Below are 18,397 nucleotides of genomic sequence, written 5' to 3'. Positions count from 1 at the left end.
GGTCTTTTCACGATCTAGATCCCCGACAGCGATTTGCCAACTTCCGGACCGTAGGTCGATGGACAAAAAATACTGTGCCCCGTATGGCAATCGAGGGCGTCATAGATACGAGGTAGTGGGTAGACGTCCTTCCTCGTGATGCGGTTGAGGTGGCGGTAATCAACGCAGAATCTCCATGAGCCGTCCTTCTTTTTGACCAGCACGACAGGGGATGCCCAGGGCCTTGACAATGGCTCAATGATGTCTTTGGCTAGCATCTTGTCTACTTCGGTTTTGATGGCGTGACGCTCCGAAGCTGAAACTCCGAAGCGAAGCTGAAGCCGAAGCCGATGGATGGGTGGATCATCGCCTGTATGTATACGAAGTTTGACAAGTGACATCTGGCCTAAGGGTCGGTTATTCAGGTCGAATATATCCTTGTAGAAAGTAATAGACTGCACAGCTGTTCAGTCTCCGCAGGAGTGTTATACGGGGCGATCATTTTCCTACTGTCGTTGTCAGTACATTCGGCAGACCGGAAAGGCTCACAGGAAGCGTTGACTAACTAACTTCTAAGGCAGTGATTGTAGCTAGGGTGATATCGTTAGGCAGAATTTGATTAGCGAGCCCGAAATACCCCACAGGGAGGTACGTGCGGGGTACGTGCACAGGGAGGTATGTGCCACGATACTGCTGGGTATTCGCCGTTTCACTTACTCTTTGGTCGTGACCCTGTATAACCATTGGGCACTTCACTCCACTTGACACAGGATTCGGGGACCGAGTATGCCCGCGACGCCATCGCCCACGCTGACCATGCGCGCCAGCTTGCCCGTACTCGTCTGTTGGCATCCCCGGACTCTCAACGGCACGCTTACAATCGCCGCCATCGTGACACCTATTTTTCACCAGGCTCTCACGTGCTACTTTGGTCCCCTTGCCGCCGAGTGGGGCTCTCCGAAAAATTCCTTCCGTGCTACAAAGGCCCTTACCGTGTTCTACGACAAGTGACCAATGTCACTTGCGAGATAATCCCCGAGACCTCCGTCGTGCCATCCGGTTCTACATCACCTGACGTCGTACATGTCTCTCGGCTTAAGCCTTACTATGACCTCACCGACGGCCCCGTCTCAAGCACCGGGATGGTGCTTTTTCTGCCGGGGGTCATGTTACAGTGGCGAAAGAGAACAAGGTCGTCAACGTTGAAGACGACGAAGGGGCAACAGCCTCTCGGGATCCTCGGCTGCTGTCTATATACACCCTGTAAATACACCGTGTAAAAAGTTTTATACCTGTGACAATATATACCAAGAAATTAAGAAAAAGAACGAGCGGGATCATTTCTTTGTTCATCTCATTCCCGCGTTTAGTCTAGGCTAGAAACTGCGAAAAAATAATGTTGTGTTATGTACAGCTTAAGAAGACGGTAGCCAATTGGTAGACGTGACAATACATTGAATGTATGGTCACGTTTGTATGTGGAAGGAAGCAGCCAGCGGACGCAGCAGGTACGAATGTGCAGGCTGTCGAAGGTATCATGCACAAAGTTTGAATAAACAAACACAAAGCCTTTTATGCAGACGAAACGAACTATATGCTTAAATGAGCAACGTGAAGAGGCGTCGAGTATTTTTTTTTTGTAATATTCCTAATTATTTTATTTACAATCACAAATCACCGACACTGATATCTTTTCAGCGTACATTTGAAAAAGGAGTTATACACTTCTTCGCGGGGCGCCATCTCTTGTGTGAGCCTTCCTTTAAAGTGATAAAAGAAAGCCTGCGAAATGAAAAAAAAAAAAAAAATGGCGAGCTCGAGGTCTATTTGCGCGCCGCAGCCATTGTGGCTCTCAAACACGCAATGCGAAGAAATTAAGAGCTTTGACAAAGCCTATGTAGCTGAGACTCCGGCTGAAATTATCTACAAGGTCAAAACTATCAAAACTGATATCCGATGGTTTCCTGCACATATGGGACAAGTGGAAGAGGCTTGGCTCAACCTCAACGAGGTGACGAATCACCTGGCACGAGGACTTGCTTGCCGCGCCGGTGAGAACCGAACCAACGCCTACTACGATTCCTGGGAGCATACAGATCATTTACTAACTTACAACGACATCACTAAATACTACTACTTGGGGCGTAGGCAATTCCCACTTCCACACGTAAAGTTGGGCTTAGGCAGTCACACTACGTTTACTGCAAACTGGGACGTACCCCATAAATAAAGTTCACCCTGAAAGAGAAATTAGTAAAGAATGTAACGTGTGCGATGGCATCATTGACGTCAGACACATGCTGGCGGGCTGTCCTGCGACTCTCGTCGACCCCGAAGAAAAATGGCTTTACTGGCACAAGATAATATCAAGCTCTTCATATCAATATTAACTACGGGCTATCCAGAGGGTCCACGATGGCGCCATAAGGCTCGGCCTGACGATGCCGACGTGGACGCGGCCCGCCTCGGTCTGAAAAGACCGGGCTTCAGGACTCTAATAAAGGTTTGTGAATGAATGAATGAATGAATGAATGAATGAATGAATGAATGAATGAATGAATGAATGATGCCTGCCCAGTCACTTGCCCCACTTTGACTGCGCGTTCACTTAGGTACGGTTGCATGGTTCCTCCTAGTGGGAGGCCTCGTGTCTGAGCGCTCGACAATTTTGTGACAGCGGTAAGAAGACTGCCAAAGCCAAGTTATCAAAAATCGCAGCGCACGCGATCCATCTGCCGCGCAATGTCAACCCGAACATGGGCATGAATGCAGCGTCCGCGTCGAACAAATGGGAACCGTCCTATTTATGACCGAAATTCTCTACACTGCACGGACACTATTGGTTTGCTCGATACATGTTAGCGCTGGCAGCGCTAGCGCGCTCTTACAGCGGGAATCCGCTTGGGCTTTTTTTATGCTTCTCGGGCGTTCTTTCAAACGCCCACAAAAGAGTCTCGTAAGAGAGAGCGCGCACCAAGCACTTCAAATGTATGCTTTCGAATGTGCTTTCAGACATATGTAGTGCATAAACATCTAAATTAAGTTTAATAATTAAAATATAAGAAATAAGCTAATTTAAGGCAATAAAAAAAGTACAGAGTACTTCTTCAGGCTGCTTCTAACAATAAACAGTTGGATTCATCTGCACACAAGGCTTTGCCTTTGTTAAAAATATGGTGCACATTAGATGGGAAAGCCTGTAAAGAGCTCGCTGTTATCTGTGATCTTAGGGATATTTAATTTCATCCCGCTGTTTGCCGCGCGTCTCACAGTCAGACGGAGATGCGTGCCCAGTTCTTGCAGGTCACATATTTGTCGAATGATCTGAAGCTAAGACATCGAAGATACGATACATGTACGCAAGAAATTGTTGCATTCGGTTGCAATATTACGTTCGAATCCTGCTTGGCAACACCTGCACCAGGATCACGCTTATAATTCAGGTGATGAAAAGGCTGCCTCGCTAAACGGGAGATCGTGAGAAGCAGCGCGTCCGTGTCGTGTGAGCGCGATTCACAGCAATCGCCGTAGACAGACCTCCGCTCATGTAGCGCGTTGTTTCCATATATGGTATTGGTGGCACAATCGGTGAACAGACAACGCGCTATACTATGGCGCCATCTCGTAGCCATACTCGCCGCAGTGCGCGTCTTGCGAGGCGCTACGCTTTTGTTTTCATACTTTCGCCATACCCTCCTCCTCCGCTTTCCTCCTCGTGCTCTATTCGCTCGCGCCGCTTTTTTCATCCCCCACTGCGCTCCGCGTTCACTCTTTCCTCAGCTGTGCTCGTTTGTTCAGTTGCGCCGACTCTCACCACGGGAACGGGTGCTTAAGAGCTGCGATCTAAAAGATTTGAAAAATAGTCTCTTGAGTCTCACGCGGGTAACAGTTGAAGTCATTTTCGCGACTTATATTACGGAGAAATAACCTTTTAACTTTACCGTGAGTCGCATTGTGTTGTAATGTTGCATGGCATTGCTTTATTGAGTGTGGAGTCCTGAACTTTAAGTCTGTTTCTAGCGTGAGAAGATGATTTTCAAGATACTTGGGATTCACTCAGCGGGGAGTGAGTGGTGGTTGCTGAGAGGGCGTAGGAATTTGCAAGCTTTGATTCCGTATATGCCGGCTGGTTGCCTAGATGCAACAATGGCTGCGTATCCACTAGGAAAATAGAACGTGGCCTGCGCTTCTTCCTATAACGAATTGTTCGCTTCACCCTCTCCTAATGCGGTCCAACTCCAGAGCTGACTTAGAATCTAATGGTATTTTCTGTCGACGTGGTATGCCAACACAGATGAGTCTTGGAGCCTTTAAAACAGTATTTTTTCCGCTGTTGATAAAAATGTTTTCTAAACGGTATTGAAGCACCGGCTTAGGCCGCTTGTAGGCGTCACTACTGCTAATGTTATAGAAATATGTGTAGTCGAGGCGTCTGTAACATGGTAAATAAGAATACATTTATAATTAATGTAAGGCCGTTTTAATTTTTTGGTAGTGGCTGTTTGAAGGGGCATTGCTAATTTTCTAATAACTGTTGTAAGCGCTGACAGCGCTCAGTATCGCAACGAAGTCACCCCTGTCGAAAATGTGCTCCAGCCTAACAAAATAGCACACGAACACTCACGGCCTCAGTGTGGACCGGATGAGCAGCGAACAGCATCGCTGCCAGGCACACGTGGAGGGCTTGTATTCGCATCACGCAGCGTGCGACGATGGCCACCAGAACAGAGCATGCGCAGTGCAGAGCAACGTTGGCCGTGTGGTAGCCGCGTACCTGGCGCCCATTGGGGTAGTAGTTGGCCCTGTGAGTAATGAAATGATTACGTTCGTGAGAAGAATTTTCGCACATCATGCGTAATTGTTTTTTTCTTTATTGAAAAGGTGATAGTTCACCCTAGCAACATCACCTATTTGAACTTAGTGATGTTGCAGGGGCTTTTATGATGAAGCTTTGCCTTTTGTCATTGCAGCTTTGCTCCACATATACTGGCTGAAAAAAAATCACAGATTTAATTTACGTATGCTTCAATTTACGCGGGAGAAAAAAGAAATGATATACAACACAGAACGTCACTCGTTAAACAGTCGCGTCATATTTAATAAAATGAATTTTATAAAGCCACAAAATGTTGGGGTTACACCACCACAGTTTCTTTTTCCTGTGATTTTTAAGCATCCGTAAGTGACGATTAAGAAAACTCAACCATTTAGGTCTCCTTGGAAGCAGAGCAATACTGTTATATTTGAGCAGATTAGATCGCACTTTTGGCTTGCTACTTTTCTCTATTTCACTGGTGGGGGGGGGGGGGGGGGGGGTTACTCTCTGATGATGTTTTCTCTACGCATACTGCGGGTTGCGCATAGAATGCAGGGACGAGAAAGCAGGAGTAGATGACAGGAGCGCAAACTATCACATGTTCCGTTTTTAAATCAAATGCCTGAGAACCTGTAGAATGATGCTGTTCATATTGATCTTTATTGGCACCCCTTTTGAAATGCGGTGGCGACAGTCACCTAGCCTACCTTATCTAATCAGGTTTTGCTACATCTATTGCAGTTAAGCACTCTGTCTATTTCTCCTTGCCCTTTTCTTTCTTGATTTAAAATTAGTTTTCTATATTTTCCAGTTACCTGTGCCTAGATCACACTTGTACACGTTAGAATTTTTTTTTTAAATGTTGCCGATTACATTTGCAATTCGTTCTTTGAAAAATGCGATTTGCTACAGTTACCAATTACGGCTCCGCGAAAGTAATTGAACGGTTAATAAAAACGTAATCGAATATTTTAACGTTACTTCGATCGCTACGTTTAATAGCATTCCACGAATGCACTGAACAGAACAATTAAGCTGGCCTGGCACTTTCAATGGGTCCCCTATAGCCATGAAATAATTTTCTCGGTGGCTACCAAGTCACTGGGGTATCATCGGCAATGAACGTGCCGATCAAGCTGCTCGTTCAGCTCATGCAGAAGACAGCCGCCCATTGATCCCGCTGTCTAGGCCAGATGCTGCAAGGACGCTCCGCCTACTTGCACGCCAATGCACTCCATCAGAGTGGAACGAACCACATTTTATGCGCGCCCGTTCATACACCCTGGATACGACCTAATGCTTCCGACTTCCACCAAGACTTCCTTGAACAGACGTGGCCCTTTTGCGTAGGCTATCGTTGGGCGTTGCGTTTGCCAATGCCTATGCATTGCGCATGGGGATGGGCGACACCGCAGCCTGTGGCGATTGCGGCGAGGCAGAAATGATTCGTCATTTTCTTTGCCAATGCCCGCACTACACTGTGCCCAGACAATCGCTTTTCCGTCGTGCTGAACCAGTTGGACGAGCAGCCTCTGTCAGCATAAAGAATTTCGAAACGTTGACGCGACTGAACATCTCATCGGAAGGCCCTGCTAGCGCTACTGCACTTCTTAAGATTGACCGGCCTGTGGAACGCCTGTGACTGCAACGCCTTTTCTGTTACCTGTTTTTCTTTCCTTGTTCTCTTCTTTTTTTCTTGTTCCGTGTTTTTTCTTCTCGCTCTTTGTCGTCTTTCCAACCCCTATATACCCATCCCCAGTGCAGGGTTGCAAACCGAAAACTCGCCTCTGTTTAACCTCCCTGCCTTTTCTCTCTCTCTATCTCTCTATAGGCATTCCCATGCTCTTTATCTTCACTAACAGTTGTTCTTCAAAATTTGGTAGCATTCCGTCGTTTTCCAGTGGAGTCATCTGCAGCGACGTTGAAAACTAGCCCGCTGTACGCATTTAAGAGGAGGGCTATGTCGTGCTGTACGAACACCTCGGATTGTGGTTACTTTATGCCGCCATGCTAACGTTTAGGTCCTCTATGAAGCGCGGCGCTTCATCGATGCTGGCGATATCGGATTGTCTGCAGCACTATCTGATTATCGCAAAACAGGCGATCGCCTGTTTCGCGATATTAGTGTCAATTCGGGATATTTCGCGAATCGCGTGGATTCGAACAACGGCGACGAGGGAATCAGGCGCAGTGCCTTTGTAAGAAACCAGGCATCTGATCGACTGTCGTCGCCAGGTGTTACATAACAATGTCCGGCCGTGTGCAATGTAGCACGGCTCATTACTCTCAAAATGCCAGCGCACAATAGCTATTGGAGCTGGTGGATCCACGCGAATACCGCTGACGTCTCTGGCGGCACCGCCCACTGCTGTTTACGCAACAGAGCGTTCCACTGTGCTTTTAGAGCAACTTATGGGATGGTTCTATTCCGTAGTGCGACATTAGATGTTAGCCTAGGTACAGAATTCTACATTAGGCAACGGGAAGGCACGTGGATGTGATATGACGATGGGCGTTGTTACTACCGGTCATATTAGCGTTGCACTCAACGACTGCTTTATCTAGGCGCAGCTGTACTCTCAATAATATTTGCCGTTGCAGCAAGGGAACTTTCTCTCTTTCACGCCATGAAAAGCTATCCGCCTAGCCGTTCCGTGCTTCTCTCAACTTTTGGGACCGTATAACATGCTGACACATAAAATACTTTGAAATACGTGCCACCTTGACTGAACACCTATGTAATTCATGAACACATTTGATTATGGATAAAACGGTAATCTGAACATCTGAAAGTGTAGCGGTTTGAGCTCGTACGTGTGTCATGATTACAGGGGAGCGTGGGAGCGCGAATCAACAGAATAACGGTACCACGAGAGAAACAAGAACAATCAACTGAGTTTGCAGAAAATGAAATACGCACATGCATACCTTTCCCAATCGTAGGGCAATGTGAACTACGCGATTATAAATGTGACCCAGAATGAGCTGAATTTAACAATATCCATAGTTTCCTGGGCCACAGCAGCAAATATCGCGAATGTACACAGTGTTGAGCTCATTTGTTCAACGCCTTGAAACCTTTCATCCAAGTGGGCTCTTTGAGAATACAATCAATTGTTACACCCTGCCATCTTGACTATCCTAAAATGATCTTTATAATTAGCCTAAGCCTTTATTTACAATAATTATTTATTGAACTTTTCAAGTATTCAATAAATGCAAAGCCTTCCAGTACTTAGCAGGAACGATCGTTAGCGCTCATTGTGCACTCAAAGCTTATCAGCTCAAAATGGCCAGACTTGGTGAGGGGCTCTTTAAAGCGGCACCGCTGAAAGAGCGCTGGTCAAATGCACGTGACTAAAGTGCTTGTCAACAAGTCTCAAACGATGTGAAGTGCTTTGCTTGTACCGCCAATAAACAGCCTAATGTGGGAGAAATATGACTTTGTAGAACATATTCTTGGGCGAATCGGTTCATAACTGAGAAGGAAAACAGAAGCGATAAAGGCATCCCGGCGAAAGCGCCACTCCTGTGTGCTCGTCTCGTGCTTGTTTCCTTCGCGCTCCTGTTTTTTTCTCTCAGTTATGAACCAACTCGCCAAGAACACGTTCTACTAAGTCACATTTCAAGTGGCCTCACGGGCCTGCTCAATTGTTATCATTTTTAGTTATTTTGTAATGTATATCAAAAATGCATTTGGCAATGGCGCAAGATGCCAGCCGGTTGCAGATTAGTGTTACATTTGCACACATCAAGCTATGGATTCCTTCTTTTGAAGATTTTTGGTGCCGTTCAGTAAAGACAGCTGGTATGTACGCCGCGAAGTTGTGCGCGAAGGTTTCAGAAGTTGCTACGTAAACTTCCTCACCCGAAGGGCTTTCTAAAAACATGACATCAACAGATTTAACGTTCTTTTCTGATGTGATTTTGCTTACTATTGGCGTATTTGACAACATTGCTTTTTTGGGCGCGCTTCATCCTTTCAAGTATGGAAGCTGAAGCTTTTCTCGTTTCGTGCTCACATCCTTACGCTTCCCGCACTCCTGGGAGGCACTCGGTCCCGGATCCCTGGCGCTTAAGAGCATATACCGCGCTCCTTCGAGTAGCGGAGTTGAGGGTGAGGAGGAAGCGGAGGGGAGAGGGAGGGGAACGCCCTCCTGGGATGGTGTAGATGTGCTCGCCGAGGGCATCGATTAATCCCCGGGCACTTGTTATAAGCGACGACGGGGTTCATATCGAAGGCTGACCTCCGAGCACTTCAGAAGCCCCGACCTTGCAGATTACTCTAGCTTCCCCACCTTTCTTCCTTTCTGTATTGTTATTTTTTCCCCATTTTTCTTCCTATAATGCGACACTAGCGACCTGCTCGATATGTTTTTTTTGTTTTTTTGCTCATTCTTAGGTCACTGAGGGACAAACGTAAGCCATAGTTAATACGGAGCCACTGTGGGCCAGAGACCAGACCACCGGGGTACAGCAAACGGTCGATATCGGTCCCGCTTACGACCTTCCGCTGTCACGTCTAAAGCGTTTACTTCCGCAGAGTCACCAGTTGTTTTTTCCGTGACGTCAGTTACAATTATGGTGTGCGATGCCCCGTATTAAGCGTTCCGCATTGAGTTCTTCTCCCTAATACCACCGAATAATACTGTTATTTTCGGTGTACTTCCACACTTCCAAGCTCGCGAGCGAATTTCTGAAGCTGTCTTCAGTGCTGTTGGGCTTATGAACGGTTGAAATGAATGCTCTAATTATGCGCAGCAAGACGTGGAGGGAACACATACAATTGTTTAACATTCCGCATTTGTCTAGCGGAGAGATGTACCTAAAGTCTAGAGGCAATCACTTTTAAAGAAACGTTCATCGATGGTGATTTCATGGTTATGTTTTTGTTCGCACGCTGGAATAGGCAAACAATACAGTGAAACCGATCTAACGCGTACAAAGGCACCCCACACTCAGTGCGCAAGAAGTTAAACGCAAGAATGCTTGAAATAATGAATTATCATTTTGTTTCCCTTAATTTCACTGCCTTGCACATATGTCTATTCTCTTCAGATTTAATGAACTGAGGCATCTCTGCGAAACTACCTTTCTTATTAGCTTCCGAATCAAAAAGAGGGCCCAGAATTGGGGTAGCACGCTCTTGTGTAAATTTATATACAGGAATAAGGTGCCTCAGAAAGGTTGGCTTACGTTTCGATAGGTCGACCTGTGTTCCTCAAAGGCATTTGACGAAGATAGGTCCACCTATCGAAACGGTGGCCAGCCTTTCTTAGACGCCTTATCCGCTGTTTGCAACGTTTAATCCACGCTTTCTTATTGGCCTTAATTTCTATAAGAAAGCAAGGGTTGGGGATTTCTACTCGCAGGGTAGAGAAGCAACTCCCAAAGTTTGCCCCGATGCATTTCTCGACCTCTTGTCTTTTCGGAATATATACGTAACGTAAATTTTTTTTCCGCATCGCAGCAACACATGTGTTGCGCTGTTATTTGCCGAAAGTGCATATCTACACGCACCTAAAAGAAAGCCTAATAAATATTGCCTCTAGCTCTCACTGCACAAATTTAAAGTATAGCAGATCGAGGAGAATGGCTGTTTTGTGGCAGTTCGGGGGACAAAGCTAAAGAGAACTCCACGCCTGCTGCAGCTGACGTCTTCCTTGACAAGCAGGACGGCGCGAGAGCTCTCGTGATCTGTGCGACACACACCATGTCCCCTTGGGACGAAGGCGCTGACTACGAGGTTTCGCACGTAGTGCTGAGCTAAGACGTTGCCGACTGGCCCTGTTTTGGTTGGTTTTTCTATTGGCACAGTTATTGTACTTCTTTCCGTATTTCCGCTTGTGTCTCTGCCTGTTTTCCTTATTTTTTTTTTTTGCTCTTGATCACCGTATAGGATAACTTCTACTTTCATACTGTGCTTTCAGGTGCTTGTGATATTCATTTGTTTGTGTGTGTGTGCCATAGACTAGTGTTCCGACATAAGCGCTGACTGTGCCCGGTGCGGTATCACGCTGCGAGGTTTGAAAAGACGTATCAGCTCGCGTCGACTGGTCGAAAGAGCATGAGTGTTGTCATTCTTTGTACATAATGCAAGCGCACAAAACGAATTTTAGGGTGGCCTTTTGCAACCAGCTCCTTCTTTTTTTGCAGAATTATTATCCCTTTCTATTATGCCTTGACTGTCATTTGCTGTTTCGATGTTGTTGTCGCTGAGCTCACCAGCCACGACATCACAGGAACAAATGACAGTCCAAATGACCCAACATTTATTTATTTTGTCCGTCTCCCTCAATGACAGAATTAGTTTGACATTTTCGTGGTTTTATTCGGCGCATTAGGTGAGCTAAGCGCAACCTGCAAATATAATATTGTATGCGTTACTTGCCATCGTGTGATAAAAAAAAGAAAAGTGAAGCTCTTCAACCGCGATATGGCACAATGTCTTCGGCATGCCGTGTGCTGCACGCGTTTGCAAATATACCGCGCAGCACAATACGCCCTAGATTGGAGGGCGTATTGAGCGCTATCTGGCCTTTCCATGCCAGCGCCTGTTTGTATCGGCGTCAAATAGTACGTGACATGCAAGACAAGAAAATGGTCGACGCCCGTCTACTTCCACTCGTGTTCGCATACAGCGAGAAGAGAGGCGGAATCGTTCGTCGCTTTGTTACGACCCCAAAGAAGAAGCGTATACGGATGCGTTTTTCTTTCGTTCCTTTCTCAGGTTCAAGACAAGCGATATTTGTAGCATGCCAGGGTCTGTGTAGGCGCGAAGTTCTAAATTTATCTCGATTGCCGTAACACAAGAGCGTAAAATGAATTGCGAAATTCGATGGAGAACCAACTCAAACCATTTCAACAACCAAACGAAATATGTGGCGGTGCAATGTAAGGGCTCCCTTCGCGCGATTAGCTTCTTTTCATGCGGAAATTTCACTGCAGTTGCATTTCTTTCTGATCACCCACTCTTCATGACAACCTTATTGCGGTGTTACTTGGCCGAAAATTCGCTCGGATCACTCACAAAACGCTACAAGGAATTGCATAATCCATCCCATAACCTGTGCCACTACGGTGTGGCGATTTCTTGCGCTCGCTTCTATTCCACTCTCATCATCGGCCGATCACGACTGTCTTGTCCAGTTGATAAGCGGGTGGAGCGTCACTTGAACCATTGACAAAGCGCAAAAGGAGATGATATTCTCGTAGAATTGCAACATTTTTCCAATCACGGTTAAGATCTTGTCAGTTAAACTTTGCACGTTATGGAGGCCACATGTTACTAATCACATCGCTTGCACAAATAGATATGTTGCCACTTGGTAACGTGCGCCATTAACTACTATTCGCTACGCATTTAAACAGCTGTCAAACAAATTGAAAAAAACAGGCTAAGCTTAAGCGAGCAATGAAGTCTCGATCATTCGTCCGTTATCTCCTACCATACGTAGATATGAAGTAAGCATTGTCTGCAGCTACGCGCCAAAGCGACGTTTGTACGTAGAACTCAAACATGCGTGAAGCACCAAAGAATGCTTGTGAAAGAAATGTCACTAACCGTGTCTTCCAGTGCTACGGAAAGGAAGGTTAACTGATATCCTTGGGTTACGTTTGTTATTGGGCAATGCTTTTGTTATCGCAGGAAGGAAACGGCTGCAAGTTTTTATTTCAGCCTTAAGTTTGCACATATATTTAAAAATAAAAAACGTAACACGCAGAACCGCGCGAAATTGGTAAATTTGTCGTACGTTATGTAATAGGAAGGTAAATTGAAAAAGAAATACCATAAATCATACATTATACTTTATGTAGCTTGGCACGTACGATTTCGCCAATTCTATCGCATTAAATATTCGTGTTTAACACGTGTGAAAAAGCTACAAATGTGAGGGCTCTTTTCTTTTTGTTTCTCTTCTTGTATTCCCGCACGCATTTTGACGCCTGCGAAGATGAAGCTGACATTAACAACGCCATGCTCGCTCCATTTTGACAATTTGATAGCCCTGGGGCTAATCACTTCTGATTTCCGCTATTAATTACGCCTGTTCAAAGTCGCGCGTCCTCCGAACACTAAACACGCCTAAACGGAACTACAGACAGATCCAAGCACCCAAGCCACGAGCCTTTGAATAGTTCTTGATAAAGTGTAGGAGACTCAGCCCGTATAATATGAAAAAAAGAAAAAGAATACGTGATTGCTCCCTGCTTGCGAAGCGCCAGAAAGCGTGTGACAATGACAAACACCGCCACGCCTGACAACGCGGTAGAGCGTAAGCACCACCATGTGGAGAACGTCGCTTACTCAAGAACCCCCAGCATAAACAGCGGGATGCATGAATACGAACAAGAGCCCCCGTATTACGATAAATGAAAAAAATAAGAATAAAGGAAGAACACAAATACGAAGGCTGGCATAATCGAGGGGTGCCCTGCGGGAATATCCTGTGCTGTCTTCAGGTTGCCAGACGCGTCGGAACAAGCGTGTCGTGGTTAGTTGTGTGGCAGGACACCGCGAAGGGCAGGATGTCTGCGGAGTCAGTGACCCCCCCCCCCCCTCTTGAGTAGGGAGAGAGCAACCACTCCCCCCTCTCTTTCTCTTTTGCACCCTCATTTGAGAAGCTGGGTGCCTCAACGGAGGTTCTGTCGTCCCCAAGTTCGGTGGTCCCCGGCGTTCTGGTCTGAGACGCTACAGAGTATGGCGTCGTACGCCGACCGCAGTCACTCGCGCACTCGGGTCACGAAGCTAAGGCAACGTCTCTCTCTTTTTACGTGATGCCGCTGCTCGGGAAGTGCTTCAAAATTGGACTGGAAGCGATACTTGGCTTGTTGGACAGAGGCGATAGCTTCAATTGCGCCTCGCTTCTGTAACCGAGTAAAGGCGCGCGTTGCATGTTTAATTTCATTTCATTTACTATTACCATCAAGGCCCGGAGGCATTACATAAGGGAGGGCTTTAACCTTTGCGCCAATGTCATAACAAATGGACATAAAAGCAACAGAAACAACAAACAAAAACAAGCCTGGAACAATTGTCAAAAAAGGGAAACATCATGTTGGAGTATAAGGGTGGGTAGGATCTGTAATTAAGCAATGACACCGGTTATTTAGCATTTCGCGGAACGACTTACGGTTGGTACATGAGAAATCTTATGGGAGTTTGTTCCAATTGGGTTATTGCGTCAGGGATGAATGAAGTGTTCATGACAAATGATCGGGTGATAAAGCTTGCTATGGGACGACAGTGGCTCAAGCGGAAGGGTGTACGTGAGGGAGGATTAACCAGGGAATGCCTGGAGTGCAGATGGCAGTAAAAGGTGTGAAGCAATGAGAGACGAAAGATGATCCGGCGGGAGAGAAGTGATGGCAAATCAAGTGCACATTTTTATGAAGTTATGCTGGTTTCGCGAAAGTGAGTGGAAATTATAAACCGAGCAACGCGATTTTGTATTGTTTCTACGTCACATGCAAGATGCCATTGGGAAGGGTGCCAGATAGATGATGCGTAATCTAACTGCGGACGTTCAAATGTTACGCATATGCTAGCTTTTTTATTTGAGGTCATGTGGTTTTCAGGTTATGTTGTAAATATCTAAGAATACGTGAAGCATCAGAACAGATGATGTCAATATAAGTTGACAGTGATAGGGTCGACGTCATGTGAATGCAGAGGTATTTGTAAGACAGGACGTGATTGATAGGCGCAGAAATCATTGTGTATGTGTGACTGGTTAAGCTGTGGTTGCGGGTGTATGACAGAGCTTTGCACTTAGTAAGGTTAAGCGTGAGGAACCATTCCTCGCACCATACTGCGGTGGAATCAATGTCTTGTTGGAGTCTCGCGGTGTTATTCGAGACTTTGCTAAGGAAATATATGACGCAGTCGTCCGCGAAATGACGTAACTTATTCTTAGTCTTAGCAGGTAAGTCATTGATGTAGGTTAGGAAAAGTAGAGGCGATAAACCAGCGCCTTGTGGCACACCTCATGTTACGCTGCTAAGAGACGAATTATGGTTACTTGCAGAAGTAAACTAAACACGCCCCTTTAAGGTGCCTTCAAGGCAGGAAAGAAAGCTATGTGGGATTCCGACAGATCGAAGTTCTTGAAGTAAGTGATTGCGGGGAACGCGGTCGAACACTTTCAAGTAATCAAAGAAAATGGCATCAATATGCAAATGAAGGTCCATGAATCGCAGAATGTCATGGGTGAACTCGGCGAGTTGGATCTCGCATGAAAATTATTTTCTGAAGCCGGGTTGGTGAAGGTAAAATAAGATGATACATTCCAGGTGAGACCTTAGGTTGCATGATATTAAATGTTCTATTAGTTTGGAAGGAAAGCTGGTCCGAGAAATTCGGTGACAATCTACAGCGCGGGAGGAGACGCCAGTCTTAAGGATTGGCACGACATTGACATTTTTCCAGTCGTAGGGCAAGTTCTCCATCTTGAAGGATTGCGCAAATATTAGGTGTAGTACCTAGCAAGAAATGTTACTGGTGTTAATTATTTCGGCGTTAATGCCATTTCACCCAGCTGAAGGGGCTAGCTTTAGGGAATTGATAAGGTTACAAATGCCATCAGGGTTGATCAGTTGATCTTTTTGCAGACAGTAGTGTACAAAAATGTACGTTAAATTTCCGCTGCTTACACTTGGCTTTCTTTTATCCGTCCAGGCTTTCTTTAAATCACGCAGCGGTGCAAAGGTCCAAGTGATGCGGTTTAAGAGAGAGACAGTTCTTTTTTTCTTCTGAACCCTAGGGAAGTTTGCATGGTCGCATACCTACCAGGCTATTCTAGATGAACATCATGCAATAAGGTGATATCACCAGTACACACAAAAAGTACCACAAGACGCAAAGTAGAAACAAGATGTTTCAATGAGACCAGTGTCTCTCGATGACACCAGCGTTTTAGCTGGTGTTTCTACCAAGGGCTGCAACATATAGTTTGTTTCAGCGAACACTTTCAATTTTTTTTTCAATAATTGCCTGTCGTACATAGGATATTTCTTGTTCATGAGCTTGTCCACCAGAAGAGGCGGCCGTTACTTAAAGAAAAAATGGAAATGCATATTCGGCTAATTAAGGAACATTCACTAATGACTTTTTAACTAATTAGCTTATGGCACATATTGCAATTTAAACATTCTAGCGGGTGAGGCTACAAAGCATATCCACTTGAAAAATAATTGTGTAGATGACAACATTTACGAGATAAGCGCCGTCAAACTTGCGGTGAAAATGCACTGCCATTCCACTTACTTCTTTAACAAAACGTCGTTTTGGAAAGTAAATGGAAAGCCAATACATTTCTCCGCAAAGTTCGGGGATCAATAACTCGAAACTAGTGTCACCCTGAGAATTCGTTCCAAGTGGATCCGACTTCCCAACTCCACGGCTAGAATTTGTAAATTGCAATATGTGCCATAAGGTAATTAGTTGAAAATGTAAGTAGTGAATATTTGTTAATTAGTCGATTATGCATTCCACTTTTTTTTGTCCAAGTAATGACCGCCTCGTCAAGTAGACAGCTTATGGACTAGAACTGTACTATCTGTCACAGGCAATTTTTAAATATTTTGGAATGTATTCGCTGAAACACTCGGTATTTATGAAACACTACAATGTCAAGTACATGGTCTCAATACACAGGTGGTATTTCGCGATGGTATTGAATGTTTTTCGAAATGGTCGGTGTCTTTTGCAGCAACGGCCGCAAATATAAAGCCACGTGTATCATCAGCAAGACAAATGTTTCAAATTCTATGAAAATACTCGATCAGTAATTGAGGATCACTCGTGCTGTGAAACTATACTTCGGGAAAGCGAGACGTACTTCACCGATTTCCTTTCAAGCCAAGGCGTCGCTAATTAAACTTTTGAGAAGGGATATCATAAGCTGACTTATCGCAGCCATCTGGCAACCCAAACAGAACACTAAAAGGAGAAGCTCAAATATGCTTTAGCTTATCCATATTGATGTGATCATTATGGTTGGTTACCCACTGCGCATGTCGAAAGTCTGTCAACACATGCTGGCAGAAAAATTATCTGTTCATTACGCACAGGTGAAGCCACAGTACGGATGCGTAAAATCAATAATTTTATTCGTGGTGTCCGCCCACGTTGTGAAAAAACGCTGCATCGCAACTAAGTTCCCGGTTCGTCAAAATGCGCAAGCTCGAACATTGCATTTGCAATTATCGGTTCGCCACCTTGGTGGAGCTGTCAGAAAAAACCTGAATTTTGCCGTACGATGTGCACAACCTCCTGAAAAATTTAATTGGGGTAGATAACATTTTGAGGCTTCACCTGCATCTTGCTTGAGCTTTCGGGATGCAAGGAGATAGAGAGAGGAAACTTACGTACTATCCGTCATTAAGCCAAGCCTAAACAAAGTTTACACAGCTAACAGAAACAACGGAAAGGAAGACAGGCAGACGCCGGGCGCTACCTTCGAACTGAACGTATACTTCACAATATTAATACGTACATAGCCTAGCGCAGCTCTTAGACCCCCGTTCCTCTGGCGAGCGTCGGCGTCACTTGTAACCGAGCGAACAGGCACAGAGAAAGTTAAGAGCCAACATGGCGCGCAGTGGGGGATGAAAAAAGCGGCGAGAGTGAGGAGGCGCGAAGAGAAAAGTGGAGAGGGAAGTGCAGCGGAGCAATGAGGCGGAAAGCGAAGGAGGGTAGGGCGAAAGGGTGAGGAGGAAGGCTGGCTTCCTGCTGCGACCAGGCATGCGGCCAGTCGCGAAACAAAGCGCTGGAGTGGTCTTCGAAACCACTGCGCATGCGCAACTTCGCCTGCGGCGCCGCCGCCTCTAGAGAATGCGCTCCGCAGGAACCACGTGCTGCCGTGTTTATGCTTTCTTTCAGAACAATGAGTGACGCAACCGGTGGAAATGCTTCCTTTGCCGCTTCTGCTAAACGAGCTGCCCGAGCAGAGGCTCAGCGCTGCCGCCTAGAGCACCCTGTGGTTCAGAATGAAATTCTTTGCCACGATATATCGCTAATTCAAAACATCTACACAGCTGCGTTCAAGATAAGCATTAGGGAGTATCGTAATCATCAGTGAATTTGCGTTTTGTAGATAAGTCTTATCTCCAAATACACCTTAAGTTGTGAGCCAGTGCGCGTGGGTTGGTCAGTCTTATTTTTCGTCTCTTGTTGCAAGCGCCACATCGGTCTTCAATAATGAACTTCAAGCAACTAGCCTAATGTGCCACCTTGTTACCATCATTCACTTCTTTCTTTTTAGTTTGCACTGTGCCGGAGGGGAATTCAGACTATCAGATACCCTGAATCTCACATGAATGTGACATTCAGCCGCAATTTGGTCATCATCACCAACTTCCCCTTAACAAGGACCGAACTTCACGATCTTCCGACTTTACAGGGTATTTGTTTCAAAACCCAATTCGAGTTGGCAACAATTTAAGTCATAATGCGAGATCTAGCAAGTATAAGCTCTCATATCTTGGACTCCAATTTCGCTGGAAACAAAAACACACGCGCACACTCTACAGGCACTTCTTTTGCATTTCTCCCCCTTCATTTCTGAATCGAAATGCATGAGCTTGTCCCGTTCTTCCTAT

General features: G+C 45.6%; 1 long non-coding RNA gene across 1 annotated transcript in view; it reads right to left on the bottom strand.

Moving 5' to 3' along the window:
• LOC129381628 (uncharacterized) overlaps positions 1-4,775 on the bottom strand; it is a 22,896-nt gene extending 18,121 nt beyond the window's left edge. Inside the window, exon 1 of the long non-coding RNA XR_011891149.1 lies at positions 4,604-4,775. This is a non-coding gene — a long non-coding RNA (uncharacterized lncRNA). The remainder of the gene's footprint in view (positions 1-4,603) is intronic.
• Between the last annotated feature and the right edge of the window lie 13,622 nt (positions 4,776-18,397).

The sequence above is a fragment of the Dermacentor andersoni genome, chromosome 11 (assembly GCF_023375885.2).
Source record: "Dermacentor andersoni chromosome 11, qqDerAnde1_hic_scaffold, whole genome shotgun sequence".
NCBI classification, from domain to species: domain Eukaryota; kingdom Metazoa; phylum Arthropoda; class Arachnida; order Ixodida; family Ixodidae; genus Dermacentor; species Dermacentor andersoni.
The sequence above is the reverse complement of the archived record's forward strand: the minus strand, read 5'-3'. Positions and strand labels throughout refer to the sequence as shown.